Genomic DNA, 25,316 nt, shown 5'->3' with positions numbered 1-25,316 from the left:
TCCTGGTCTGTGACTGTCAGGGCTACGTCTTGACTCACACAACGCCTTATTGTGCGCATGCAAGGAAAATGCAGAAGGCTATAGGGGCAGCTAAGGTGGGAGGAGGAATGGACAGGGAAGACAGTGGTGCAGGGGAAAGTAGGGCTTTTGCTGTTATTTTCAGATGGTGTCCAGCTGATTCTCCAAGCTGCCCTCCATCTTTTAGGTTCCAGGAACCCTCTTGTCTTTGCCTCCCAACCTTCAGGACCCCAAGGTACCAGGCCCTGTGGCCAGCTTATGCTTTGTTTTTTGAATGGCAATTTAAAAGTATACACAGTAGTATCACACACAGGAAAAATGATTATTTTTGGTAATTTACTTTCAATGATCATTAAAAACACACACACACACACACACACACAACACTTTGCCTGAAGTCCTTAGTGAATAAACGGCAGAAGAACAACAAATTTCCCGCACATCTCACAGCTCTTGTGGTCCACAGTGGCCAAAGGTCCAGCTAGTAGTATCAGATACGCCTCTCCCAAAATTGGTATCTCCAGGCTGGAGCTTTGGACCAGCACTCACGAACCTTGGGGACTCTTGTTAAATCAACAAGCTGTCCTTCGAAGAGCTTCCTTGAGGATGGGAATGCGATGGGTGGCCAGTGGGTACTGAGGCAGCGCTCACTTAAGGAGCCTCTTGGGCCAACACTGAGCGCATCCCTCTGTTCTACAGATGAAGCTCACTGTAGCTCTACAACTCTCACTCATCTGCTCATCTCTGAACCAAAGCTGAAATGACAGCCTCTCTGTAGAGCTCTCCTTGCTTCTCCAGGATGACCTGCTTCAGCCTCTGCTTGATCACACAGTAATTCTTTCTCTCATCATGTCTTTATCTTGGCTTTGACTGGGGCTAAGACACTGACTTCCCCATTGGGCTCCAGGTTCCACACAGAAACGGGACTGAAGATTTGAAAGTGTTTTAATGCAGGGTAAATTAAACAGTAGTTCTAAGACTCAGACAAACACACAGCCCTAGAAGGACCAGGCTGAGAAGCCCCCACCTTTACATAGCATGTAATTAAACTGCTACCAGGAAAGGTGATACATCTCACATGGGTGGCAGTCACACAGGAGGTGTGTACACATACACTAATTCAGAGGAACATTTATTTCCTATCATTTGTTCCAATTTATTGTATTAAGGTAGAGTCTTGCTATACAGTCCAAGTTGGCCTTGAACTTACAAGCTTCCTACCCCTTCAGTACGAGCATCAGATAGGCGCTCAACCCCACATGGCTACGCGAGATTGCTTATAGTGAATTTTAATGGCTGATGTTGTCCTTTATGTTTGCGGCTATGTAATTCTGTAAAGTCACTCACTGGACTTTATGCCTTAATTCTGCTTTCCCAAAAGTTGTTGACTATGCACCTACTATGTGAATCATGGTCTGTGAAATTCTGACATTCCTAATGACATACAGATCTCTTTTTATCATGCATATACTTAATGGAACAAGAAGTTTCAACAATAACAACAGCCTGTTCCCGACAGGAACAGTGAACTTCAGGTGAGAAATGCTCACCCTCTCTATTGTCACTAGGAAAAGCAGTGCGTGCACCTGGCCAAGCCCCAGTGCATGCAGGAGGTGAGTCCAGACAGGGGCTGCTGTGATGGGCAACTCGGAATACTCCATCACTGTTGGAGACTGCTCTGGGGCTCTGAGAGCTGTCTATAATCCAGGATGTTTGATTGAGTTATGTTAACTGTCAGGATTTAATAAGCCAAGCTAGTTAATGAGTGCTGGCTGGCTCTCATACCCCAAGCCTCACATCCTGCATGCAGCCAGCAGGCACATACTTTATAGTACCCCATGGGAGTTCCTATGGTGCTCATGAGAGACTAAATTCAGGGTGGTCTGAGGGGAAATGAATAAGCATCCTTAGCCACAAGGGTGACAGAAGAGATCTCTCTGTGCTTCTCAGGCCCACGATGAAGGTTGTCAACTCATTCTTTACTCTCATAGGCTGCCCCACTATTTCTTGTCCTCACTGCTGCCTTTCTGATGTTCTAAGCAGCTCATAGGATGTGTTACATGAACCCAAACACCATGACCCACAGGTGCGGTACTCAGAGTGAGCAAGATAATACTTCAGAAAGTGCCAAGCGGGATAGCCTGATTAACTCCTGCTTGGAGTTATAAATAGGAGAGGCGCACAAGACATTTGCTCTTCCTCAGTTGCTCCTCCTTCCTAAAGTGCCATGACCGTGCATGTGCAAATTTCCTCTTTAGATTCCTGGGTACAGGGGCTGTTGTTTAGTGCTTTGAAGAAAATAAGGCAGCCTCTAGCAAGGAAAGAGAATTCTGGAAAGGGTTCTGGATCTCACCCAAGATTCCTACACAATCGGAGTCTGCCCCACTGCTCTGTAACTCCCCTGTCTCCTATCACCTAGACCAGGAGTAAGACAGAAGCAGCACTTAGAGGCGCATGCGCTTGGGGGAGCACACAAGCAGGTGAAGCTTTGTGAAGCTGAGGATTTCTTTCCTCCAACTGACCCTTTTTTTTTTTAAGTCCTAGCCAGGGCACACCCATCCTGCAGGAGACCAGGAATGGTCTCTACCATTCCATGGAAGGCTGCTGAGGGGCTGCAGGACACAGACCTGAAGCTTGAAGGAGTAGAAAGAAGAAGCTGGAACTTATGGTAAGGCTAAGAGGGTCGAGAGGATGAGAGCCTCCATAAGATGCTTTCATACACTAGAGTCACTGTAGCTCCTTTCAGTTGTGCGCATGAACATAAACACGCAGGCAAATAGCCAGTGGCTGTCCCAGTGGTCAGGGCCCTATGCAGTGATGCTTGTAGAGCCTGAAGGAGTTAAGAGCACCTGATTAGTTACCAGAAGCTGGAAGTTCGGGAATGAATGGTATGCAGCTGGGCAGTTTTCCAAGGCCCACGCCGAGACTGCCTATCAGGAAGACTGCTATAAACAAGTGTGTGTGTGCTCTGGGCCTGATAAGCCAATGGGGGCAGAGAAAGCGGTGCCGCCACCCAGCCCGAGGAAATACGCCGAGGACTGAGCTTCACTGAGCTTCCACTTTAGGTGAACAATAGCTCTGTATCGGAAGCAGGTCTGAAGGGCTTGCACACGCTCAGAATGATCCTTTGACGTCTGTACAGTACATGATTGTTGCAGGGAACTGAGAGCTAGATGTCGACCTTTAAATTATTCTAACGTATAAAACCACGAGAATGGTGTTCTAAAAATTCTCAACACAAAAACATGCTGTGAAGAAAGCACACAGCGCAATTATGCATACAGATCTCAATTACATAAAATATATTTTAAAAGACACATTAAATATGCCAAAAATTATAACACTATATAATTTTCTCTAGGTGATAAAATTATGTGATTTCCCCCCCTCCCCACTCTTTTTTTTTTAACATAAATTTCACTTTCCTCTTTTTCTAAAATAAACATGTACTATTTTGATGGCAAAGGAAAGAATGAAGTTATTTAAATTTAAAAAATGTCCCTAAATGAAGTGTTATCTGCTGATGGATTACCTGGCAAGAGGTAGGACCATTCGTGTTTATAAATATTACAATGTACTTGTCTTCGTGTCTGCAAGCTTTAGTGTCTTCTGGCTTGCACTGTAAACTTCCTGTAAGCAAAAGCGGAGTCTGTGCACCGTGTGGCTCAATGTTAAAAATGCAGATAGAACACTACATTATGACAACTACACAAATGCACTTGGCTCTTTGTCACTGTGGTAACCAACTTTGAAAATTCCTTGTGTGACACATCCTTCCCTCCACCTTTTAAACCATAATGTATTAATGGCCTTTTTTTTTTCTTTTTTGGCAACAAATAACTTCGGAGATTGCTGCTCTGTTATATTTAAAGCAGAAAGGAAAAGAGTGCTACGCTAGCCCACCTCAGTGCTTGAAACACAAGCTAGCAGTGCATTTTACTTAATGTAACCATTGGACTCATGGCTGTCTTAGCCCCTAGAACAGAAAGTAAAATAAAGCAAACTCGGCTCTAAGGAAGCACACAGCCCCAAAGCCGTAACCAGGCGGGCTTCTGTCCACAGTCTTCTCCAGGTGCCCAAGGCCTGACAGCCCTCTGACGGAATACTTACTCTACTTTTTGAACTTACTCTCAACTTACTTTGTTATCTACACACAACAGCTTTTGATTTGCTTTAGTATAATGGTTATAAAATGATAGAAATGACAACTGAGAGGTAGTTTTCTTACTAGAAACTTAAGATATATCAAAAATGGCAGAAATTAATAGTCCTTTTCAAGGTTGTCACAAAGTAGGCAGGAGGGCAAAAGTGCAATCCCAGTGCTCATTACACTGAAACACCGAACCAAGCTTTTCAGAACTATGACCCCACCCAGTCCTCTGTCCACTCCTACCTACTCCAGCTGCTACCTTACCCAGTGCCCTGCCTGAGAGCAGCAGGGTGCTGGGGGTTCCGTGCATGGTGTCACTGTCGGTATTTTGGGGATGATGGGCTAAGGGACAGCTTAGGGACCTCTGTGGTGAAGCCGAAATGAGAATCTAGACACGTGTAACTCTCGTGATGCAAACTGTCCTCACTAACGACCTGCTGGCGGAAGGGGGTGGTGGTAATTAAGTGTGACATCAAGGCAATAGATACAATTACACCATTTTTAACTTGAGTTGGCTCCATATATACATAGTTGGCCTACTTTTACATTAAGAACATGGTCCTGTAAACAAACAAACAAAACCTGCCAGTTCTTCTGGAGGGAAGAAAATCACAATTGGAGGGGAGCTGAGACCCTTTACTTAAATATCACCTCAAGTCTGTGGAGAGCACAGAGTCTGAAGGCTTGGGTGTGGCCACTTGAGAGCTGTGGAGAAACCTAGAGGCAAATATACTGAATTTTCGATTGCACAATAGAATCTGTCTGTGGAAAGCACCTCCTAACCGGAAGAATCTGTCAAAGTAAAAATAGACCGGGGTCAACAGCATCTGAGAAATACATGAGTGGGATTCATATTCATCTCACTAGCAGGGGCACTTGTGTATCACACACACAAACACACACACATGCACACGCACACATGCACACGCACACACACATTGTCTTTATTGTTTGATCTAAAAAAGAAATTAAAGCACTTTCACTCAAAGTGTAAATCTCTAGCAAGGACTGGGAGCAGCTGGAGTAAAGCAGAAAAACTGGCTGAGGGGCCCCCCCATCAGGCTCTGGGGGAGGCTGGGCAACCCCAACCTGAGGGGTCAGTCTTGCACACACAGAGTCAGTTGTATGTGTTCACATGGGTATAGGCCATTTTTGCCAAAACAGATGCCAGACTGGCGGGTAAAGTAAAATGTTGGGGATCAAACTGTACTAAGAAATACACTCTCCCATGCAGACAGAGTACTGGGCTCAGTTGTGCTCTATAAATTAGGCCATTTGCTGAGCACCTGCCCACTACAGCTCGCTCAGAATCTATCTAGGCATTTTCACAATTAATTCTCACAATAGATCTTTGAGGTGCTGTTTGTGTACACTGAAAACTGGGGTTGGGGTGGAGGGCTTGCTGAGATCGTGTACTTAGAAGTGCAAGGAAGCTCCTGGCTGACGTCAAGAGTCTAGAAAGCATCAGCTCAGGAGATGCTGACAAGGAAGTCCATAGGTCATAGGTTAGTCCCATTAAGCCTAACGATCTATGATGATTGGTCTGTAATTATCTGGGACAACCTTAAATTTTTCAGTAGCCCATCCCCCAAGCTCCTTTTGGTGACTGGCACACACAACGGAAGCCAACTGTTTGCTAATGACATTATTAACATGCTGCAACTTGTAAAATGTCATTTAATTTATATGTATTTTTGTTTTCCTATGCATGGATTTATCTAAGTATGAGTCCCTCACTTCTGGCACTTTTTACGTAGATAGCTATGTCAGCCATTTTATGTTATCATGGTACTTTCAGTTTCAGAGGACATTTTCTGTGCTTTTCCTTGTGATTCAAATTTTGAGGGTGTTAAGGCTTTGGTACCTAGGCATTGATTTATTTGTGTCTATTAAAAGTACATATGTAAATACACATGGTAAAAAAAAGACATGCCATATTGTATACTCAAGCATAATCAAAACAGACACTGGTGATTTGCAAACTTACTCTAGTAAGTGGGATCCTAGGATATAGTTAGTAATAGGAGATGCTTTTTTCTATTCCTACTGAAAATCTTGAAGTAAGTGCTTCCAACTACCAGACTGCCTCAGAGAACCCTAAAAAGTTAATAATGATCATGAGTTCATATTAAATAGCTATAAAGACAGCATTCCTGCCTCAAGAATGATTTTGATGGTGTTCGTTCAGCACAAATGACCTCACTGTGGCCTACATGGTTTTCTCTTACACTTTCCTAAGAAGACTAAACCAAGGTCCTGAGATTTTAAGCAGAAGTTGGAAAGACAGACATCTATAGAACACACACAAAGAATTTCTATGAAGGAGATGAGAGCAAACTTTTAAAAACACTGCCAACAGGGAAAACAAAAACAAATGCACTTCTTGGAGATATCGATACAGGCTAACACCACTTTTCTTAAAGGTGCATCTAAACACCCAAGGGATGCTGTGTCCGGTCGAGTTTAAGCTGCAGTTTTCTAGAGAACAGTAGGATGCTTCAGTAAAGCGAATGTGTGAGTGTCACCTTGAGTGGGCTCCTGAGCATCAAGCTGAACACTGGGAAGGTGTGCTACCTAATTCTTATTCTTCCCTCACAAGGGCTATGGACATGCTAGAGGGCTTCTCTTCACCCATCCAATGCGTTCATTTGCTGAGCAACTGGGCTCTTGCTCCAGGTCGGCTGAACTGCTGAGGTATGACACAGGAGAAGGCACTCAGGCAGGACAGCATGCATGCTACAGCACAGGAAAGGCAAGGATGTCAACTAAGACACCTCACCTCACCACTGAGGCCTCTTCACATGGAGGCCCTGACTACTTCAGGGTAGGGAATGCTGTTAACACTAGCATTGATCTTCCAGTGTCTGATACTCCTAAGACACTGCTTTTTTTTTTTTTAAGTGGACCTGTACTGCCATTGCATGTAACTACAAAAAGCCTTCAGGCCTGAAAACCTGTTCATTTATTACCCAAATGTGACTTGATTCTAACTGACTTACTATTATCTGAAAGCATTTACTGAACATTAACTATAGGGGACACTCATTTTAGGGCAGAAAGAAGCAGAAGTCTACACTAAAAACACTCTAAGCATCATTCCGTGCCACTGCAGAAAGAAGACTGAACACAATCTTTCCTCACCTCCTGAATATGAAACTCTGTGCTTAATGCAGTGTGTATGGCCCAAATGAGAAAGGCACTCCTAGGTTCATAGATCTGAAGGGTTTTGTGCTCTGTTGGTGGAACTGTTTGGAAAGGATTAAGGGTGTGACCTTTGAAGAGGTGTGTCACTGGGGTTGGGCTCTGAAGTTTGAAAAGCCCACACCATTCCCAGGGTCTCTCTCTCTCTCTCTCTCTCTCTCTCTCTCTCTCTCTCTCTCTCTCTCTCTCTCTCTCTCTCTCTGCTCCAGCACTCACTATGCCTGCCTGCTGCCATGCTCCCCACTGTGATAATCAGGGACCACCCTCTGAAATGGTGAGCTCCCTATAATCTCTTCTCTAAGTTGCCTTCGTCTCCTCACAGCAACAGAAAAGACACAGTTACAGGACAGGTAGAATGCTAGACCCCCATAGACTTCAGGGGTGACCTGACTTATTGAATTCTTTGTGTGCAGAAGCTCTATGGATGATCTGATGTGATCTATGAGCCCTTCTCTCTCCAAATGCCTATCAACAGTAAGTGCTTTGCATCTTGCCATTTTAAACACGAGGCTAAGGACTCTGATCTAATTCCACTGCTTCATTTTCCATCTGGAGACATCACATTTCCAACACAGGATATGACTTGCCCACAGCCACTCAGTAGAAACCATGAGTAGAGTAACCTGGCTGAAACCGAAAGACACCTACAGCCAGCAACGACCATTAGAATCCAGGGTTATCATGCTGCTAGGGAGGGTGAAAGGAGAATACTGGAAAGGAATGCACTTCTATCCCCTGGTGCTAGCTGAGCTCCTCACTGGAAAGCCAGCAGGTTGTCTCTATCTTGCCCTTGGTCCAGGACCCACTGTGGCTCAGGCTGCCTTGTCCAGTGTTGTTTTCAGCAAATACGTAAAAACCTACTTAACCTGGGCACTTTCAGAAAAGGAATGAGTGAGACTCCATCTTACAAAACCCTAACTAGAATTCTAAAGAGCTGTGACTGAGTTATGTGATGGTTATCTAATGAGTATTCTGAATCAGTGACTGTCCATGCACATAGGAAGAGTCTACTGAAGTCAGCAAGCAGCCATCCTAGAGACCAATGGATGGACACTATTCCATCAACTGGCTAGATCAATGTAGGTGGATTAGTCTTTCAAGAACTGACATGTCCTGGTCTCTTACACTAGTAAACATACTTTAAATTCAATTTAACAGACATTCTTTAGAGTTGGTGTGGAAGAAAAGAAATGTTATAGGTTTGGTGGTTAATTCAGTTTTATGTAGACTTGGGGTATTAAGCTTGTTATACCAGAATCTCTCAGACCATTTCATTTGAAAGCAAGAATAATATCACCCACTTCGCAACTCTTAAAATAATGTTGTTTAGCTGGGCGTGGTGGTGCATGTCTTTAATCCCAGCACTCGGGAGGCAGAGGCAGGTGGATCACTGTGAGTTCGAGGCCAGCCTGGTCTACAAAAGTGAGTCTAGGACAGCCAAGGCTACACAGAGAAACCCTGTCTCGAAACACCCCCCCCCCAAATAATGTTGTTTATTAAATATCTACAAAAGCCAAGTTCACCCTAGGCTACTCTCCACAATCATCATTCATTCATCAGTCATTCACTCATTCCCAAAAGAAAATCTATAGTACATTGGTGGGTTAGAAGCCATTAAAGTTGTGTTTTTAATAGAACAATAACACAGCAAGGTCGCGGTTTCTTGACATGAAAGTTCATGACTAAAATCTTAAACAGCATGGTTTAGTGTTAGCGTTTTCACACTGAGTTTTCAGATGTCACCTGCTTATCTTTTTCAAATTGCTCACCCTTTTTCTTCAGGGAAATGTTTCATAAGTAAATTACTTTGAGAAACCAAAAATTTGCAGTGGAAACTGTTCTTGAGTCTTAAGTTTTCATTTTTATTTTTTTAGAATAAACCCTATTCAACGGGCAAATCTAAATAATGGCTCGCAATTCTAAATGCAGAGAATTCGTGACTTCTTTCTGTAATTGAAAAGGAACATACAAAGCAAGTACTTAGTCATGGATAAAACCAACGTTCCACTTTCAAAATACTGACTAACCTGACAGGAGAGACCAGACTCTTGTCATGAAATACTGAAGTCCAGCCATTCAAGATAAGCACAACAAATTACCGCTTTCCTCTGTAGTCACAGTGTCCTTCTTTCCCTCTTGGACATATGTCAGTTTTCAGTAATAACTGAACATGAAGTTAAAGGGTTAATGTACTATAAGAAATCAGTTTACAAGCTACATTTTTAAAGCAAAGAATAAAGCTCCACTAACTTGCATTTTACTAGTTTCATAAGGAGAGGATCTCATCCATAGTGTGGATGAAATTCCCTTGAGAACACGTCAGACTCTAAAAGGAACAAAACCATAAGCAAATGTACATACTCACTTGCATACTGATGACTAGAGTCATCTTTAGGTATACACGCCCAATGGCACTCCCAAGCTTGGAGGTTTCCATACCCTTACAGTGCTCTTTGGCAGTGAGCTCAGGAGCAAAGGAAGCACAGATATACTTTCCTATGTCTGTGATGAGGCAGCTAGATTGCATGGGGGATGTATCTGCAGCCATCTACCATAACCACCCTTCGGCCAGCCATTACACTACATTTCCCAGGCTGCCTTGCCTTTGGATAGAGCTAGGGGATTATCTCTGACCAAGGAATGAGAAGAAAAGATGTTGCTGTGCTTTGATCTCTCAGGATTAAGAATCGAAGGCTCATTCGTTCTGTTCATCTCTGCCCATCATTAAGATAAAGATAATTACATGCCTCAATCAGTGATGGTGTCATGGGTTGAATTATCATCCCTTTCTGCTCCAAATTCATGTATCAAATCCTAAACCACAGTGTGACCTCTTTGAAAGTGGGACTGCCATCAGATAAATTAGTTAAGATTAACTTATACTGGAATAGAGAAGGCTCTTTAATCAAGTACGACTGGTAGTCTCATAAAGGAGAAATCTGGGACCTGGTATGTTGGCACACTCTTGTAAGTCCAGCACTCAGGGGACAGAGGCAGGGAGATCTTTGTGAATTCAAGGCCAGTCTGATCTATACAGGAAGTTCCAAGTTCCAGGCCAGCCAGAACTACACAGTGAGATCCTGTCTTTAAAAAAAAAAGACAGGAGTGTGGGGCAGATACTTGAAAAGATGAATTGAGGATCAAATCAGAGGCAGCAGAGAGAGAAGCCTGGACTATACCCATGGCTCAGGACCCTCCGAAGTAAATAGCCCTGCCCACATCTCAGCCTTGAACTTCTAATCTCTCCAAAAGAGAGATAACACAGTTACATTCAAGTCACCAGCCTGGGGTGCTCTACTACCACAGTCTGAGGAGACCATCACTTCAGAATAAAAGTACACTGCTAATCAAGTACCTCCATAATACTGGACCAGAAAGGAAGCTTTTATTGTGTCAGGTCTTCCAAATTCACAGCTATTTGTTATTGCAGCAAGCGTTACCCTGTATAGGATTTAAAGTCCTTTAACTGCATGTAAGTGAAAGCAAACAGGGACACATCAGAGAACAGTGCAAATGCCACCAATGTGACATCTCAGAGCAAAATAAACTCCAAAGAAAGATATTTTGGGGGTAATTTCCCCAAATTCTCACTAGAATACAAATTGATGCTCTTCTGCTTATAGAAGTACATTTTCCCCAAGAATTGTAAATAAACCTTTCTATTGCATAGTAAGGAGCATTTCTTCTAAGCCGCCTCACTCTAAAAGGTTTTGATTGGGTGCTAAGGATAAGAATAGGGTTGTAAACACATTTAAAGCAACCTGAAAAAAGTGACTTGGTCCTTAAGCATAGATGGAAACGCACACTATTTATAACAAAGTAACTGCCACGGGCTGTGGGTGTGCTTTCTATTATTATTTTCTCTCTCTTGCATAAAAACAGGAAAGGACAGATATTCTGGCTAAGAGATATTGGTTCAAAATCCCTGAAAAGCTGAGTTGGCAGCTGGATTCTCTGTTTATAGGAAACCAGGGCTGGTTCTGCCTGAGCTCAGAGCTCAATTTAGATCACAGCATCTGGATTTAACACACACAGCAGCAGGTTTCCAGGTCATGACTGTTGCAAAGCAAAGACTGGAGCCCCCTTGCCAGCCAACAAGATTCCAAATGGAGAGGTGCACAGGGGCGGAGGGAGGGATGTGGGAGGGGTGGGGGCCACTCCCAGCAGCCAAGGAGCAGTAGCCTTGGCAGCTCTTGCTGAGAGGCCACTGAGGATGACACTGGAGGTCCTCCTTCATTCACCTTTGTCAGCCAGGCTTCTTTCCTGAGGTGATTATTGTTCAGATTAAACTACAGAATCTGGTAAGAAAATTAAACAGCTCAGAGAGCTTACACTCCCGACTACAGGTCTCCTTTAGGTCTGCTTCGCCACAGGGGAAAACTGGGTAAGGATGGGAGAGAAATGTAAATGCTTCCTTTTTTTAAGTGAAGGGAAGAAAATCATAGCCACAGCAATTATAATACAGGCTATGAACTGAAATCAGAAGGGGGGGGGGGGAAATAGTAACTCAAAATCGGTGTGGCCCAACATAAAACAAATCTCCAGCAGGATTCACCTTAAACCTTCCTTCATTTTCTCTGGATGTGATCTGCCCAGAATGGTGGTGATTCTGCAGCTGTGGGTTTTAGGCGTTTTTTTTTTTTTTTTTAAATCCCCCTGCTGTTTTCTCTCCCTTCCCCCTCGTGATCTCTCTTCTCTTCCTTTCTTCTCTCTTTGTTGTGAATGTCAGGGCTGTCAGTGTCACACAGTCTGACATGATTAGTGTCTGTGACATTACACCAGAGGCAGACAGAGAGCCAGGAGCGTGGATGGAGGCTGAGGGAGTTAGGAACCACAGCCTTTTCAAGCAGCGAAAGGGAAAAAGAAGGCCTTGCTCCTTTCTGAGAGACCCCTTGATTGAAGGGCAGCTTATTAAAAGCACACTAGGTTTCCCCTCATTCGCCCAATTAGTCCCTCTCCCTGTTTCTGTGGGGATCCCCAAGGTGTGGATCTATTCTGGGAGGCCGAGGCCAGTAGCCCTGATATCGGGTAAGACAGAATCACGATCCGGTGGACGCTAGGCTGTGGCCTAACAGTCCGGCACTATTAACAGGTACTGCCGGGCCAATTTGCGTGCTGACTCTTTGCACTTTGCCATTCTGATAGAGTCATCGCATTACAAGAGGTTAAGTGCCCCATCGTCCTCCAAGCCTCCGCTCTGTGCTCCTCTCCGTCCTTCAGCAGCATAACCCTCAGCTGCTGTGCGCTAAAATCCCACTGAAATCCAATGCATCGCTCGACTTCCTGCTGCTCATCACGGCCTCTTCAGTTGTGCTGTCTTCTCGGCACCCTTCCTACTTCCCCGCAACAGCCAAGCCCAGAAACAAGAGGTATACAAAGAGACGGTGGTACAAAGTCGTCACAGTGGCCTCTGTCTGTCATGCCGACCTTTAACTTAGCCCCACAGCCTGTGGGACAGGCCACACACTCCATGCAGCTTCACGCTCAGTAACTTGCACAAGTTGCCCAGGCAATGACAAATGGAGCCATGATTTGATCCAGGGTTTAATCCCAAATAGGAATGTTTTTAAAGCTCCTTTCCATCCATGGCACGAGTAAGTACAGAAGATTGCAACTTGACTAGAACACAGGAAATGGAGGTAGGTGGTAGCCACTCTTCAGCACCCTCATGCCCAGGAGCCTGGTGCTGTGGCAGCAGACGCAGTTTTGTTTCAGCAGCTTTCTCATTAAATAAAAAGGTAGCAATTTTCCATAATGAATGTTTTATGCATTATCCCGTTGTGTATCAGGCCTCTAAAATACACATTATTAAAGTCTATTAAGGTCTGTAGTTAGCAGCGTCACTAATGTGCCTTTAGGGGAATTAGTACAATGAAACAGCATCAGTCTCTCACAAAATTTCAACTGTTAAATATTCTTTTTCTTCACTACACATGCCTATTTTGGGCCATAATCAGACCTCACCCAAAATGCCATAATCTCATCCCAGAGCTGTCATACCAAATTGTTTATGGGTTAGGTTTAAGATTAACAGAGGCATACACTGTTAGTTTTGCCATGCACTACCCCCTCCATAATTTACCACAATTTCCCCTTGCTCTAATTAACCGGTGTTCCTGACCACTATGACATGTGTTGACACCTTCCCTCCCTGGCTAGGTTGGATCTTTTAATTAATTGCTTAGATTTCTGCCTAATTGGGCCTGGACTCTCAAGATAATGCTTCTGCATTTAAGTAGAAAGAAGTTACGGTGCTGTTACATTTTAAAGAAGAAAAACCCAGGCAGACAAATGAGAGGGGGACAGAAGCCATGATGAATCAAGTCTAAATGTTTTCATTTATGGGTTGGCATCGCCACTTATGTTTATTTACAAATATCTTCTAAACACTGAAGGATTTTTTAATCTTTTACAGCACACAGTCTATGTATTCTAATGAGGCACCTCTCTTTCTAGTAGAGTGCATGTATTAATCTTATCACACAGTATGAGGCTTTTAAAAATGGAGTCAGTGATAATATACTTGCTCCAAAGCAGAGTTCTGTGAGAGCAACCCTAACAGAACTAAGACACATAAGGACGACAGCTCCAGGAAGACAAACTGTAAGGAAGACAGACTGTAAGTCCCTGATGGCCACAAAGTATTAAGGCCCCAATGGCCAGAAAGGGAGAGGAAAGAGAGGGTCTAAAGCACTAGGGCCCGTGCTTCAAACCCTGCATTGGAAGCAATCTCTTTGTTAGGTGTTCCCTTCATATAAACTATCCAACAGTTAGAGATGCTACTGTTTGCACAACCAGAGAAGTGAGCCAATGTTCTAAAGATGGACATCTACATAATAACTAAGTAACTAAACAATGATGTTCCCAATCTCCAATTAACTAAATAGGATGCAATCCAATCATGTCCATTACTGCTGAGTAATTGAGAAGAAAAGGGCAGGACCCAGGACTGAACACAGGAGACAGAAGCAGATGTTTTGTTTTTTGTTTTTTGTTTTTTTATTTACAAGAGCTGAGATTATTGGCCTTTGTTACAGATTCAGTAGCCCATGTCCTGACAAAAGTGATTGTAGCACACAGGAAGCTTCCAAAGGGCCTCTGCACATAGCTGGCGGTGCAGATAGGGGTGCAGGTAAGAAACTACCCAGTTAGCATTCAATTACCACATGAGACTGGCACAGGACAACTGGTTACTACTGGGGTAGCAAAGCCTGTTTCTAATGAAGAACATTCTAGGCACTCCTCTTAATTCTCAAGAAATATGGAGAGCAGAACAAGCTCCCCAGACGTGTGTGAAAGCACCACTTGGCTGAATAAAGACGTGATAGAGCTCCTCTTGCCTTCCAGTGAGACCTGAAGATCTGAGTCAAAGATCTATGCCAATTCACCCTAAATCCTCTCATCACTATGTCAACTCATTGCTCTTCTTGTCCCCAGCCGCTTTTCTAATCCGAAACCACACTGCACCTCCTGCCTATCAGGATGCTCTTTCATCCTCATTGGCACTATTAAGTCAGGCACATGATTCCCTCACTAAGGCTTTCCTGGGTCTGTGCGACACTGCAGGCAGCGCACTGGTGCCTCAGGGTCAGCAGGCCACACCATCACAGTCACTCTTGCGAGGTTCAACTAGTTCAGTATCTTTCGGTATCTACTCCAAGACCTGCAGACTGCCCCTGAGACAAAGCAGCAGTGACTGTTCTACTGTGGCTGCTCCGGGAGTCAGAGGAGAACTGCACACTCGAGGATGCACAGGTACTACTCACTCTGGCTCCACAGAGAAGAGGGAAGGAGCAAACATGGAGAGACAATACTACAAAATGTAGCAAACAATCCTCTAAAATGAACATATTCTAGAGTCATCTGCATGCAGCTTAAAGCCAATTATTATCTAGACACAGTTTATTTATTTATTTACAATGTGTCAGACGTCTTATGCCACCAAATAAAACCTCCAGTACCAGGAATGAGTTACATCCTCCAGAGTCATTGGGTAAAGGAGCCCAACAGAACCCCCCCTGCCCTACCCCACCATCATAGGCGACTGCCAAGGCTAACGGTTACTCCCCACAACCTGATGATAAGGCCTTTTTGCCTGGACCTCACTTATCATGTCATCAAATATAGAAAAGGCAATCTGGTCCCTATCTAGAGACTTCACCTCTACTGACCAGTACTCTGTACAGTAGTACTCAAAGAGAAAATTACGCGTCAAAATATCCCAGCTACAAACCCTGTGACCTACAATACTGACCTGCCTACGAGATACACTGATGCAATAGTGGCACAAATGTTATGGGAGTAACCAATTACTTTTAAATTTGGCTTTTAGGCTTACTCCATGAGATGGAACCCATTCCTAACACTGCTAAGGTGGTCAGGAACCTGAGACTAGCTGGGCCACAGGCATAGGGAATGTCTAATTCTATTATTCTGCTAAAGTAACAAGACAATAAAATAATCTCTAATGACATTCTGTTATACTAATAGATAAGTGCCTTGCTCAACTCTCATCAGAGAAGCTTCTCCTTGCAGTGATGAGAATTAATACAGAAACCCAGAACTGTGCAATGAGCAGGGAGTCAGGAGACTTGGGAGCACTTAGTCCTAAATACTATGTATTCATCAACCTACTCCCTTCAAAGCTCAGGGATCTATGTGGATAAGGAAGTAGAAAGACTGTAAGAGCCAGAAGTGATGACTCTAAGGAGAGACTGTCTTCCAGAAGCAAGAGGACTAATGCACATATGAACTTACAGAGACTGAGGCAGAAAATACAAGACCTGGTTCGAACCTAGCGAGGATCCTAGCACTGACAGGGGAAGTGGACACAGGGTCCCACATCTAATAAAGAAGAAGATATTTGCAACTGATGTCTAAAGGCAAAGGGAAAACCAGTCTCTGGGTGTATCAACCACACTCTGGGGCAGCCCTATGCCCAAGAGCAGTTAGCCAACACAAAACAAAGTTCCTGCTTTTTCTGTGGACTTTTTGTTTCACTGTTATTTTTTTAATTGATGTTTTGCTTTAATTTTTGTTTTTATGAAGGGGTGGAAGAGAGAGAGAGAGAGAGAGAGAGAGAGAGAGAGAGAGAGAGAGAGAGAGAGAGAGAGAGAGAGAGAGAGTGTGTGTGTGTTTGGTGAAGAGTTCGGGATGAGTGGGAGAGGGGAAAACATGTTCAAACATATTGTATGAAAAAATGTAATAAGAAAGTACATATAAAGGATAAATGTGTGCTCTTTTTCCTTTAGGACAAGCCAGACTTCTGCTGGATTATGTGGTTAATCTTTACTTTTTTTTTCTGTTTAGTTTTTGGAGACAGGGTCTCCCCATGCAGCTCCAACTGGCTTAGAATGCAGTAAGTAGCCCAGGCTGGCTCCAAACTTGTAACCTCCCTGCCTGCACCCTCAGTGCTGGGATTCCAGACATGCAAATCAACACCTGGCCTGGCTGTCTCTTCTTTCTCTCAGAGAATGATACCTGTTGCCCACACCCCCAGATGTCCCTAAACTTCCCAGTGTGATCAAAGTGGAGACGGTCAGGTGGTCCAGGACCACTCACTATTCCACACACCCTGCATTCACTGCTGTCGGTAACTCATCCCATATTCATTTGTGAACAAGGTTCCTTTAAGTTGTCCAAACTATGAAAATGAAGTTGTTAGAAGAACTAAGAGAAATTACTTAAGAATATAAAAGATATAAACAGAACGGATACCCTCCGTACTTCAGCCCCAGTACCCGTCTTCCTGATGGAGGAGGTCTCCCTAAGATGAAAATCAGCTAATTGGTTCTTCAACTCTTGTCTCAGGATTCCTTTATAGGCTTAGGCCTATAAAGACAGGAATAAATCACTTGGTACACGTAGGAAAACCTTCTGTTGCTGTGGGTTATTCCTATCACTATTATATTGGAGAGTAAACCCAAGCCATACGAGGAACACGAAAACATAAGCAGACAGGCCAAGAACTGCCTGGGATTATGTCACCACAGGGTACATACTCTCCCAAAACACTGTCCCATGTGCCTCAGAGAGAAAAAAATAAATGCTGTATTGTTGTCATGAAAATTGAGCTTGGGGGTGAATCACTTGAAAGGGTTGAAGGTGTCTCAGAGTCTCCCCAAGAGTTCTCAAATCTCAGTGTGAAAACCTTATCAGCAGTGTCTTTGAAGAGGTTAATGAAGAAATTACATGACACTAAAGCTGTAACATCTACTTTCAAAAGAACGAGTCACTGAACCATAGGACCTCATCTTGACCAAGGGCATCTACCTCTCACCTAGAATTAATCCCAAACCAGCACAGGAGCAGTAGTAGTGTGCCAAGTGGGCAATGCCCAACTCAAAGCTGAACAACTACTTTCCCCTTTTTTATGTGCCCTCTAAACATCCTTTTCCCATCAGACCTCGATTTAAATTTAAATAGTGTTTCTTTTTAAATATCTGCCATTTTTTTTTCTGGCCAGGAAAGTTGGAAATACAGACAATCTGGAAAAGGAAAAAAAAAAGAGAAAAAATAGATATATGTCATGAACTCTACTTTGTCAGAGTTCTGGGCAGTATCTTCCTGTCTTTTATCATGTATATTTTAAAAATGTAAATTATATCTTAAACATAATTTAGCATTTTAAAAAATATTATTTTAGCATAAGGAAACACACATTGCTGAAAAAAATGTAAAATACACATGTGAAAGCATCCTGCTATAACATGCTGTCATACACCAGAAGCCTTTCTTGTGGGCAAGTACACATGTTCTAAAAAGGGCAATTATGACCAAACCCATAGTGTTATGCAACTTGCCTTCCTCTCAAGTTACATTTTTAGGCCATTAAGTACTCCTCTATGGCTTTGTGGAAATTTTATTGTATGGCTGCACCATATTTACTACCTTAGAAAATATTAATATTTTGTTGAATATCATGGCAAAATTATTACATACGTCCAAAGCAGTTTTCTTTGAATTAATATTGTATAAATAGGATTTCTGAGTCAGAAGGTATGTGACTTAGTCTTCAGCACACAATAATTCCCTGGAAAAAAATAAGTTCTTTCAGTATGTATCCTTAATTCCTTACGTCTAGTGAGTAAAACTTCACATTCTTATCAATTGTAATTTATTTGCATTTTCCTCAATTACTGTTAAGATTAAAATTGTTTACATTTAAAATTTTTTTCTTTATGTATTTTATATTTCTGCTCACTTTTTTCTTACTTTCTATTAAAGCAACTGTTTCATCTTATCATTTGTTTTTCTGATTTGTAAGCACTCTTAACCAATAAACTATCTATCACATAAGTGCACACTACATAAGCACACAAACACACACTGACACACAAACATTCACCCATACTCACACATTCACACACATACACAGACATACATGCACATACACATGCACACACACACATGCACATACACATGCACACACACACATGCACACACACATGCACACACATATGCACACACATACATGCACACACACACATGCACACACACATGCACACACACATGCACACACACATGCACACACACAGCCCTTCAGCGTCTCTTTTGTACTAGCTCATAGCTCATAGTATCTTTTGATGTAAAGAAAATCTGAGGCTTTATATAGATGAACATTTCTGCTTTTAGTTTCTGTGCCAGGAATTAATGCCTTCGTTATTTCAAGATCACTTAATGTCTACTTAGCTTTTCTTTCACGTCACTAGCATTTTTTATTTTATTTTTTTTAAGCTATTAGTTCTTCAGTTTCTGACCCACTGAGGATTAGCCACTGCCTTCAGGAAAATGACAGTTAGTGCTGATTAAACAGAGGCTGGGCATTGGTGAGCACTGAGACTGTCCTAACAGGGGAAGGAGGACAGTGCTTTACTACCGCCCCACTCCGTGTGCTGCACCCAGGAGCTTGTTCGTTTGCTCCTCCAGTGGGAGACGGTTAGGCTGGAAAAGCATTTAACAGCAGGTTCCTGTTTGAAGCCCTGGATGGGATGGCTCTCTCCCTTCGCCTCTGGCAGAGTGGAAGTTCGGGCACCCTGTTCTTTTTTTCTGATTGATTTATTCCAAGTACAGTACACGGTGCTCAGGATGTGTGTGAGGATCTGGTGGGTGCAGGAGGAGCTGATGGTCATAATTGATAAATTGGAGCCATGTCTACACTAAGGACTGGGTGGATAAACCAGGGGGCGGGGACCTAGACTTCACTGCTTCACAGTATGTGCAAAGAAAGAAAGACTATAAGTAAAGGCAGAAGTCAAGCAGATTTTCTGTTTTAGTTAATTGTAGAGATATTGGCCTGAGTGTCCGTGTGAAACTGCCTGTACTGCTGGTACAGAAGAGACGGGCTAAGAACATTCAGTGAAGAACTCGAGGAGGGGGAGGGGAGTTAACCCACCCAGCAATGGCACTTGCACACAACAGAGATCAGATCCTAAACTGCTTGGCATGCTATGGCACTCTGCACTCTGCAAAGCCATCAAGCAAATCTGGCCTTCCTGGAACATGACCGAGGGTCTGGAAGAAGACTGTATCACCGATAGAGTGCAGAACGGGAAAGGTCAGTGTGTGTGTGTGTGTGTGTGTGTGTGTGTGTGTGTGTGTGTGTGTGTGTGTGACACATCAGGAAAAACAACGAGATGGGATGTACTCATAAAACCAGAGAAGAAACCACGTGGCATACCTTCACGAAAGTGGTAACTGGGAGAGAGTGGTAAGCCATCACCCTGAGATTGCCACAAGAGGAGCTTTCAGGAGCAGACCCCATCACTGTGGGTGTGTTTTGTGACCTTCCAAGGCCCAGAGCAATGACAGGTAGCACCCTGCACTGCTCTCCTCTGAGGACACTGATTTCCCTTGATTTTGTCTGGTGTATCCCCCCCCCACCCGATTGTTTGTTTTGTTATATTGCAAGCCACATTTCTTTCTTTATAGCATAGCAGCATACACAGAATTATAAATAAACCCAAACATTCATTCTTGAGACTAAATAAGTGTATAATGTTAGATGCAGTACATATTTATAAATATCAATAAGAATGATTCCAGAAAGTAGAAAGGATAAAGGCTTTCTACAAAATTAAAAAGCTAATCCCTACTTGTTTGCCAGTCACCATAAAGATTGGAAAGCTAGTTTTGCAAAAATGCATAAGAAAGTTGGCAAGATGGTCTTCTGGTCTAAGGGACAGGGGTGGGGTATGGAATGGGTGCCCCAGAAAATGTGCACCTCACAATATGTGTAATGCATACGGCTCAGGTTGTGCAGCCACCAACGCCTGTTCGCAATGCTGGGAAGGTGAGTCAGTATGAGGCAAACCTTGCAGAATGCGCATCCAGTGCACATAGGCCATGCACATGAATCCCAGGAAATGGCAGTCTACTCACAATGAGCCTGGCACCTAGAAATACCTTGCTTGCTCCCCTTCCTGCCCTCACTAATGCAAAGAGGAACTAGCAAGGCCACAGGTAAGAAGGTGGGGGGGGGAACGGACGGAAAATGACAACCCTTCTTGGTAGATGCTAACTCACTGGCTATTAGGTTAGCCCATGGCTAAATTACTAAAAACAAACCAGCAATCCCTTTGTGCCATGGGAGCCATTACTATGTTCTAGAGGGACTAGCCCTGAGAGACCACAAAGAAATCTGTCACTAGTCTCCCCTTCGTGCCTCAAAAGGAGTAAGAACCTAGAGCTCTGTGGCTCCCTGCTGCCGCCTGGCCTCTCTCCAACCGAAATCTCCCCAGCTGGTACTTAGGAAGGAAGGACAGTACTAGAGAATGGGAGGTGCAGTTGAAATGGCTCCCAGCTTTCTAGGAACAAATCCATTTAGAACGGCGGCCACACCCATGACCACGCTCCCAGCATCGGTACATGCCTCATGACGCAATGACTCTAGTTTTATTGTACTGAGAAGAGCTGTTCCTCCCCTAGAGAACAACCCATTCTTTGTCTTATGCCAAGAAAGCCATAAAAAAAAAAAAAAAAGAAAGAAAGAAAGAAAGAAATGCTGACCAACAAAAGTGACACACCCAGCTGAATCATTACTTCTAATTAAAATGATATAAAATAAAGCATTCCCTGGGTGACACAGTAACTTCCCAAGCACAGACACACCTACTGGTTCCCAAGAGTCTGCTTCTTAAGTGTGCGCTAAGAGAAAGACCATGACATCAGCAGCTGAGACACGCTGGAGGCGACTTAGAGCTGGCTTATGGCTCTGCGCATATGGATCAGAAGTTTCCCAAGCACTGTTTTGACTTTCCGGTATACCAGCCTCAAAATAACAGAAGCCGAGGTTTGTGGTGTTAGACTTCTGTCCCCAGCCATGACTGTGGGACAGAACCACTGTCTACCTTTCAAAATTCCCAAAGCTGACTTCTTAGCCTGAGGTAAGTATTTAAACCCAGATAGGGACCTGTGGGAGCAGTTGGCATCTGACAGAAGGCTTCCTCTTTCTTTGACTCAGCTCAGTCAAGTGTAAAGTTGTTCAACATAATTGCTTGGTTCTGTTGTTGGTGGTGTTTTGTTCTATTTTTCTGGCCCCTTCAGATACAGTAGCAACCACAGCCTCCTATTAGGGTACAAACACTGAAGGGCCTTAGCGCTTCCACCCTTAAAAAGGTCCAAAGACTGGCCTGAGAAAAATCACCAGGGGGTAGTTTTAGACTGGGAACTCAGCAGGTTACACAGCCTCTCTGTGGTTAAGACCAAAACACACCTAAGTGTTGTATAACTCTGCCACAACCCATAGATTATGTCATGACACATCTGCCTTTTGTTTTTGTTTTTTTTGGGGGGGGGGGTTTGAAGCCTCCATCTTTTGTTTCACATTGGTTTGTGGCTCAAGAGCTGGCCTTCCCTCCATCACCGAGCTCAGACATGGCCACTGGCCACTACTGCTATAGTTGTCAACCGGAGGTGATTTTTGCCAATGGACACTGGGAAATAAATACCAGGGAACAACTTCTGTTGTTGTCTCTAGAATAGGAGGAAAGGGATACCAGTGAAAATCCTAAAATGCAGAAGACAGTCACCCACTGCAGAGTTTCCTTGCCACAGTGCCAAGTGTCCTGAAAAGATGACTTTCCTGCAGGCATGCCAAACATACCAGACTTTCTCATTTGCCTTTGTACCCAAGCACAGGCTTTCCCCTCTACCTGTAGTTCCTGGTTCTACATTATCTAACCAGGGAACTGCCATTTACCAGCCTGGTTCCAACTCAGAATTTGACTTCCTCTGTACTGTCCTTTCTAGGTCCCTATCCTGGTTTGGTTTGGTTCGGTTTTGTCAACTAACTTGAACACAAGCTACAGGTATCTGGGAAGAAGAATCTCAGTTGAGGAACTGCCTGGATCAGATTGCCTAAAAGCTAGTCGGTAGGGCACTTTCTTGATCAATGGTTGGCTTGGGAGGACCCAGACCACTGTGGGGAGTACCTGAGCAGGTGGTTCTGGGTTGTATAAGCAAGCGAGCTGAGCAAACCATGAAAGCAAGCCAGGAAACAGTATTCCTCTCTGGTCTCTGGCTCAGTTCCTGCCTTGGCTTCCCCTGATGATGGATCATAACCTATAAGCCAAATAAACATTCTCCTCCCCCGAGTTGCTTTTGGTCACAGTGTTTATCCCAGCAATAGAAACCTAAGACAGTCACAGATCTGGAAGTTTCTTCTGTGCCTCTGGGGGCATCTGGTACATACCTCATTAGAAAACTTGAGCCGGGCGTGGTGGCACACGCCTTTAATCCCAGCACTTGGGAGGCAGAGGCAGGCGGATCGCTGCGAGTTCAAGGCCAGCCTGGTCTACAAAGTGAGTCCAGGATGGCCAAGGCTACACAGAGAAACCCTGTCTCGAAAAACCAAAAAAAAAAAAAAAAAAAAAAAAAAAGAAAACTCAAACCTGAAATAGTCAGCCACCTGCTAGAAGCTCAATCCAAACCTTACTTATCACTTATTCCTAACATGCCCATCTGGTAAATCAGTCATTGCTAAGCAAATCAATCAGAGAACAAGTGGAAATTATTGTACATACTTGCTAGACTCTCTTGCAGCTATGTCTATGGGCTAACAGTATCCCAACATCAAAACAAAGGCAAATGTTTCTAAGAGGCCTATAATATAGACAGACACTATTCAAGGCAAGTGGCAGGAGATAGCACATTTCATCCACAATTATCAGCATTTTTCACATGGGAAAAAGAGGCACCAAGAAGTTAGGCCATTTGCCTGAGGTCTGGCAAAACTGATAGTCGTCTCGGGAAGTCTGGCACCACAGCCTAATTCTTCAACATACATGTCAGCAAAGTCATACAAACAGCCAATCTTTCTCCTCTCAAATACCACTGGGAACTGCAAGGGATACTCTAGAGGCCCATAAGTCATGTAGTGGCCAGGAGCTCCTGCACCCTGCCAAAAAGATGGCTTGTGGGCATTACAGGACTACCCAACGCCTGAAACTTTAGTGGCAGGAAAAGCAACCTCCTCAGGCCATAAACCGACATATATGTTCAAGAAAATCATGATACGGAAAAATTCAAAAGCATATTCAAAGTATCCCTTACCTTGTTCATGCTGCAGGGACAGGCACAAGGGATCAGACATGTCACAGTGTGAAGCAGCTCCTGAAAGTCCTTCTTGTTCCAGAATCCTCACTTCCTGAAGCAGACAACAGCTGCATCGTAAACATAAGCAAGAAACCCATTAGGCCCAGGGAAGCTCAGTGAAGCCCTTCGTCCAGTAGAACTCTCTGTCATAACTACAGTCTCTCATGCTACTCCGAAGGGCAGCCACGTGTGTCAACTGCGCACTCAGTGCTCAGGGCAACAGGGAGAGCAATGTAGGCAGCACACATATTGACACTATCTATTGCTATAAAAATGACCGTGTTTTCAAAGGATAAATTCTTAATCCACACACATTACTATTCAGTGAACATCATGTTACTTTTGTTTTGTTTTCTGTTTGTCTTATAAATCAGGAGAGAAGGTGATGTGACTGCCATCGCAGAGATGCCAAAGGAAGTGTCACATCAGCCTCATCAGTAACAACACACAGCAATAGTACAGGACGGATCCCAGCATGCCAGCTCTGCAGGGTATGTCTACACAGACATCTCATAGGTATACAATGTCTGGGAAACAGTGGCTTCAAAGGCATAGAATTTCAGTATCTAATCGACTAAAAAGTGAATGAAAGTTGTGAGAAATAATTGAATTACCAGAAGCAGTGGTTCATGGATTTCTGAGCTTTACAGTAGAAATTCTATATATGTTGTTTCTTACTTAACACATGTACGTAATATACCAGCCTATCACATAGCTGGAAAGCTTGTCCCTGTGCCTTACAGAGATGTCTAACGTCACGAAATGTCACTTTATTATTCACATTGGCACACAGGAAATAGGCACAAGGTCCTAACCGGCAGACAAAGATGCTTGACCAGATACCTGACTAACCCAGCATTCATGGCCCCTGATTCCCTAGAACCTGAACACACAGTTCTCAGTAAGCTAACTGTCTTGTCCCTCCTTGTCCCTACCCCAGGGTTCTTATGTCCCTTACATGTACACCATTCCCACCCAAGCCAGGCTAAAACTTCTTTGAGGGAAATACTAATGACACAGAGAGTTCTTTACTCTCACTCAGGGAGTCAAGGATGGTACACGCCCTCTGAATAACAACTTGGGTAATTGTTACACAATGTCTTTGATGGTTTTAATTAAAAAAATAGAAATATTGTAATAGCAGGGTTTAAATTTTTTTAGTTTGTGTTTGTGTGTGTGTTGGGTGGGAAGAGTTGAGAACATGTGTGTACACATAGGTACTCCTGCTCATGCATGTACATGTGGGTTTGGCGTCTTAAAGTATTCTCCACCTTATTATTGAGACAGGTTTTTTGTTTTTGTTTTTGTTCTTTTGTAACTGAACCTGTAGCTCACCTATGGGCTAGACTGGCTG

General features: G+C 43.6%; 1 protein-coding gene across 2 annotated transcripts in view; it reads right to left on the bottom strand.

The window, feature by feature from the left end:
• Positions 1-25,316, bottom strand: part of BACH2 (BTB domain and CNC homolog 2) — a 349,262-nt gene that overhangs the window by 243,743 nt on the left and 80,203 nt on the right. For both annotated transcript variants that reach the window (XM_084779400.1, XM_084779401.1), the window contains one exon: positions 23,921-24,030. The gene's annotated coding sequence lies outside the window, so the exon portion shown is untranslated. The remainder of the gene's footprint in view (positions 1-23,920; positions 24,031-25,316) is intronic.

The sequence above is a fragment of the Acomys minous genome (assembly GCF_964271855.1).
Source record: "Acomys minous genome assembly, chromosome: 1".
Lineage (NCBI taxonomy): Eukaryota > Metazoa > Chordata > Mammalia > Rodentia > Muridae > Acomys > Acomys minous.
Note: the sequence above shows the minus strand (reverse complement) of the source record. Positions and strands in the feature narration are given on the sequence as shown.